Source organism: Hipposideros armiger, unplaced genomic scaffold (genome assembly GCF_001890085.2).
Source record: "Hipposideros armiger isolate ML-2016 unplaced genomic scaffold, ASM189008v1 scaffold_629, whole genome shotgun sequence".
Lineage (NCBI taxonomy): Eukaryota > Metazoa > Chordata > Mammalia > Chiroptera > Hipposideridae > Hipposideros > Hipposideros armiger.
In genome coordinates this window covers 56,616-62,135 of record NW_017731979.1, presented here as the reverse complement: position 1 = coordinate 62,135, position 5,520 = coordinate 56,616, and the positions used below count along the sequence as shown (strand labels likewise).

Sequence of the window (5,520 nt, the reverse complement as noted above, 5' to 3'; positions counted from 1 at the left end):
CTCTGTTGACCACAGAGACCTCTTTCATGAGCCTTCACAGAATAGTGTCAAGACTGAAGCCAAACTATTAGGCACAAAAAATGTTATCTGCAGGGACCCATTGTTCCTTTTCCCTGGAGCCCATGTTTGCCACAATGATGGTATTATGTTTCTGCAGATACAAGCTGTCTCTTGCCATCTAAATTTCTCTTGCTTTTGACAGATGACTGACTTGCAGGTTTCAAGATAAAAGCAATCCAGACATTGTCGTCATGCCTTTCCCAGGATTGGTAAGTGCCTTTTAGCTGCAATTTAAAGTGAACTTTGGAAACTTAAAGCTGTTTTCTTTAGCTGATCTATTGGGCTGTTGGAAAAGTCATGACGCCTTTATGCAAAGATAAACGTAGAAAAAATACGTCATGACTTTTCTGACAACCCAATAGATCCTTTCTGATGGGATTAGTTCTAGAAGGAGAGGCTCAGGAAACACCGACTGGCAGTATCAGTGTCCCGTTCTTTTTCCCTTACTCAGTTTTAAAAGCCTCACATGGCAGGAATCAGCAAACCATCCATTTACAGAAAACAAGGATTGTCATAAAGGAGGTGTCGTGAGTGAAAACCACACTACTACAAAGTCTGTTCAGGCAATCACTTTGTGTCTGGGTCTGGTGTGCTGAAGCCCCTGTCTTCCCTCTGTTGTCCATAGATCCTGGCATAAAGACCTAAAGACAGGGAGTAAAAGGTACTTGAGCAATTTGCAAGAGTGCAGTGAGAGAGTGAGAATTCATTCAGCCTCAGCAGTGTCATCTGTAAAAAGACAAAATGTTGGTATGTGCCTCCTAAGGTTGCTGGGAAGCCTGACAATGTAAGTCAGCCTAGAAATGTAGGTAAGCCCCTGAGTACTGTGTTCGGCTCCTTGCAAAGTGCTCAGTCCATGTAACCTTTGATCTTTGTCATGACCAGGGCAAGACTGGGAGCGATGCATTCTCTTTGGGGCACTATACTTGAAGAGAGATGCTGCAAAATGCAGAATTACAAAAGGAGAAGGAGGAAAAGAAAAAAGGAGGGGGGAAAAGAAAAAGATAGAGAAGGGAGAGGAAGATGACCAGGAAGGTGAAGGACCTTGACATAACGTCAAATGAGAATTCTGCAGGAAACGAGCTATCATGCCTAGAGAATCGAAAGCACAAAAGTCTTGAGAACCAAAATGCATCATGGTTAAGGAAACAGACCCTGCTCATTAAACAATTACAGAGTTAATGCTTACCTTGTCCCTAGCAAACTGCTCAGCACTGGGGATACAAGTGTGGCCCCTGCCCTCATAGAACTTACAGTGTAGCTGAAGTGACGCTGTAAAGGTCACTTAAAAGGTCCCTGCTGTCCAGTGTGTCCAGGTACTGTGACAGTAGATGTATGGATGGTGGTGGTAGAACAGAGCACAGGCAGGTAAGTCGCTTTAGGTGGGTAAGGTGGGGGAGGGTGTCGCCTGGAAAGGCTTCTACCTACATTTAGGAGGATGAGGATACTGGAGAAATTACCGAACCATTGTTAAGTCTCAGATGCTCGTCTGTCAAATAGGAATAATAACAGAACCTATCTCACCGGGGCGCAGTGAAGAACAAAGACAACAATCCTTTGCAAGGACTTCCCTTGCGCTAGCAAGGAATTCAACCTGGTGGCCTATGGGGCAAATTAACCCCAACACATGTTTAGTCAGTGATTCAAAAGGAAATGAGGTGGCCATACTTAAAAACTGGGAAATGTGTCTTTCCAGATTCTTATGAAAAAATAAGACAATCTGGCAACTCTGCTCTCACGGTTCCATATGGCAACAGTTGGCTGGAGCTGAGTGACAGCTGCCTTCCTGGGCACAGTGTCTGCCCGTCTGTTGGCCAGGGCCCCCTTCTCTCACATGTTTTACCTGCCTGGCCCTGCAGGCTTCTCAGCTGATTGCTTTTGAGCTGCCAGATACAGCTTATACGCCTTCCCTCAGCTGTGCCGCTCACCCCGCTTTCCCCTTCTCACTGCAGCAATCCTAAATAACTTACAACCCCTCTAGGCTCTCTGTGCGTCTGTGTTTTTTGTTTTTTGTTTTCCTCCTGTTCTTTCTGCCTGGTAGAGGAAGAATAAATTAACTCTTGCTGAGGTGGATTTGAATTATGTTTTCAAGTGTGGAAGGATTTGCCTGAACAAAGCCGTAGGATAAATGGCCCATCATCCTTTGGGTAATTCTAAACTATTTATTCAAAAGAAAAAAAAAGCGGGGGGGGGACTTACTGTTACTGTTCAAGGAGGAACATTTCTGCTGTACACCTGTTGTTTCCTCAGTGAAGGGAAATCCATCATAGTAACACACCTGGCTTCTCCCAGCTTCCCTCACTCTCCCCGAGGCAAAAGTGCATTTCAGTGAGTTTGGAAGAAAGAACTAGAAATGCACAGCCTAGTCCTTTTTGCCATCCATTTGCTAGTTTGCCTCCATAAAACGTATGTATGCTTGGCCTCTGTCAAGTGATGAAAGAAACCTGCCCCAGTAATGGATAGTTGCAGGTTTCCAACTCCAACTGTGTCTAGATGGGTAAGCTTGGTTGGTAATTTATTTGCAAAAAAAATGGCCACAATTATTCCTTGCCCTGTATCCAGCCCTGTTAAGTCCAGAGCTGCTTCTGGGGTCAGAGAGCTGGGGGTTGGGGGAGGGAAAGTAGACTTGGAGGGGAGGAGAGGCAGGAAGGGGATCATAAGGTAACTGGACATACATACCTTTCAGTTCTAATCACCTTTATTTTTCTGCCACTTTACATTTTTAAATTCCTCATTCTGGACAGGACAGTCTTTAGTCTTCGCCAATCTGGCACTTGGCCTCCCCACACAAGAGACAGAATCCATCTCCCAGTCTGGAATCCGAAAGAAAGACCAGGAATTTTTTTTTTTCCTTCCCTCCCCTGCAGCAAGAGGGCCCCTCCCACTCCAGAAACGCTCTTGCTGGAGATTCACTCCCGAGTCTGCAAAGAAAGGTTTTCCCTGAACCCAGGTTCTGCCAGGAGACCCATCAAATTTCTCAATGCCTTCTCCATCCTCAGATTATTACTGCAACATTGCTCTGAACAAGAGCCTCATGTTACAGTGAGAAGGAAAGCAAGAAGCCCACGGAACTCACTCATCTTGTCATGCACCCCATCACCCCGACTCCCGGCCTTCGAGGACGGAGGGAAGCCTTCTTGGAAACTCACTTGTGATGCCAGTTGGGCTGCTTTGCGAGGCTGGATTACAATCATGCATATAAAATGCAATATAAGCTCTGAGCCAGGTAGTAATATGTTGGCTATTTCTTGTATAGCTGGAATACACTGCAGTCCATTCCCATAGCTCTGGGCTTTAATGATTTAGGAAATTTTGTGTACAAGGGAAGAGTGTTTCCTTTGGGATGCAGATCACTGTTCTCTTTCTGGGGATCTGCCTCGTGGGGCTCCTCCATTAGAGGAACGGGAAATGTGCGCGAAGGTGTTGGTTGGGATGATGAATTGTAGGCAGCTAGGAGAGGCTGGGTTGCTAACTCCACAATGGCAGCGTGGAAGGTTATGTCTGAATCCCAGGAGAGCTCCTGTGATGACCTTCCAGTATGATTGCCTCATCTAGTGGCACAAGTTTGTAGAAGGTAACAGCAACCCCAGGCAAGCAGAACACAAAGTATTTCTTCTCTACAGGAATGGAAAGGCAGGTCACTCCATCAGGAAGAGAATGTCAAACAGGCGAGGAGCTGGTGGGAGTCAAGGGCAATAGGAAACACATAGTAGAGAAGTCATAATTTCATAAATACCAACTGTAGTCTTAGGAACAATGACAGTAATTAGCACTCAGCATGTCTGAGCACTTTCTTCCTGTTTTCTTCATGTACAACAATGGATTGACTAATTTTCCTTCTATTTTTTTTCTGCCTTGCTATGTTTGACAAGGTGTTTTGGTGGTAGTTAATGTCATAATTTATTTCCATGGAGCACAGAATATTGAGATGGGATTGTGACTGGACTAGAATAAGAATGGAAAACGCTCAGATCCCTGGGACCTGGAGCTGGATTTGGGGACTCCAATGACGTTTTGTTGGATTCTTTAAGAGGTGAGATGAAAATATTTATTTTATGAGGGATATTTGCATTATATTAGGTGAGGGTTTTGATGTGTGTGTGTGTGTGTGTGTGTGTGTGTGTGTTGATAGTGTAAATGTGGCGGAAACACAGTGGACACATGGATGTTGAGTAGCCAGATGGTGGTCATCTGCCATGATTTTTGGCTGCCCAGCATGTAAAACCCCTTCCTTTGTGTGGAATGGCCCCCGGACAAAACCCTTCTCCCACCACAATCTGAAAATTCCATCGATTTGTTTTCCCACCCCTTCTTGCAACTGGGTGCTTGACTCAACCTCACCTACCAGGCTCCAAACTTTGAATTTGGTGATGAAAAAAAGAAAAAGGGCCAGGACCTCCCTGAGTCTATGCTTGGGGAGGGTGGCAGCCGCCATAGTGGCAGCCGCCCTGAGTTGCCAGAGGCAAAAGTAGCAATGTCCCAAGTCACTGAGTAGCACCAGCGACAAGAGTGTGTAAGAGTGTCGAGCAGCAGCCTGGTGGTGCTCCATCAGGTGGGGTGTGTGGGACTTGGGGTGGCGTTGTGGGCTGTCGCCTCTGAGCTGAAACCTTACCTGACCATCCTGGGGGTTACCCAGTCCTCTTTTAATGGATTCATTTTCTGCTTAGATCATTCAGAGCTGGTTTCTGTTGATTGAAACTTTGAACCCTGGCTGATTAATATCATTCATTCCATGAAAATTAATTTAACTCTTACCATGTAAAAAACATTGAACTAAGCGCTATGAAACGCTATCCATGCTATGAAGTACCATGGGTACAGCAGTGACCAAAGGCACATACGGTTTCTGCTGACACGGAGCTTACAGTCTAGAGAGGGGGATATTATTCAAATAATAAATACATTTGATCTTATTGTGTTGTCTTTTTATATTTATAGTTCCTGAAGTCCATGGCACAACTTTCTTCAGATCCTAAAGCAAGATGTTATTTCTGAGTAAGGGTGAGGTGAATTAGCCATAACTGGGACTTTTTTTTTCAGGATTTTCCAGATTCTCTCTAATTGGCATATATGTCTTTTAAAAACATATCTTTTCCATTAGACAGATTGGACTTTATTCCCCAGCTGGAATCATTGGAATCTGCAAAGAGTTTTGGTTAATGCAGTCAAAAATATTTTCCATTATTCTGCACTGTTACAACAGTATTTGGAAACTGTATTTGGTGAGATTATACCAAATTTGTTAACATAATATGTCTTGATATGATTGGGAAGATGTGCTTTATTTTATTGTTAGCACAATCATAAAACAAGTAAAGCAGGTCAGATTATCTTAAGAACAATATTATTGAATATTAGAATAAATACCCATGGGCAGAAACTATTCTTAAGAGATTTTCAATGCAATTAAGCAATTTTAAAATTGATTTATTAAATACTTAAAGTCCGGCGGCTGGCTAGTTA

General features: G+C 43.9%; 1 long non-coding RNA gene across 1 annotated transcript; it reads left to right on the top strand.

Annotated features, from left to right (window-relative positions):
* The first annotated feature begins 3,203 nt into the window (after positions 1–3,203).
* Positions 3,204–5,024, top strand: LOC109372357 (uncharacterized). The gene is made up of 3 exons (XR_002122034.1): positions 3,204–3,283; positions 3,930–4,090; positions 4,996–5,024. It is a non-coding gene; the product is annotated as an uncharacterized LOC109372357 (long non-coding RNA).
* The last annotated feature ends 496 nt before the right edge of the window (positions 5,025–5,520 follow it).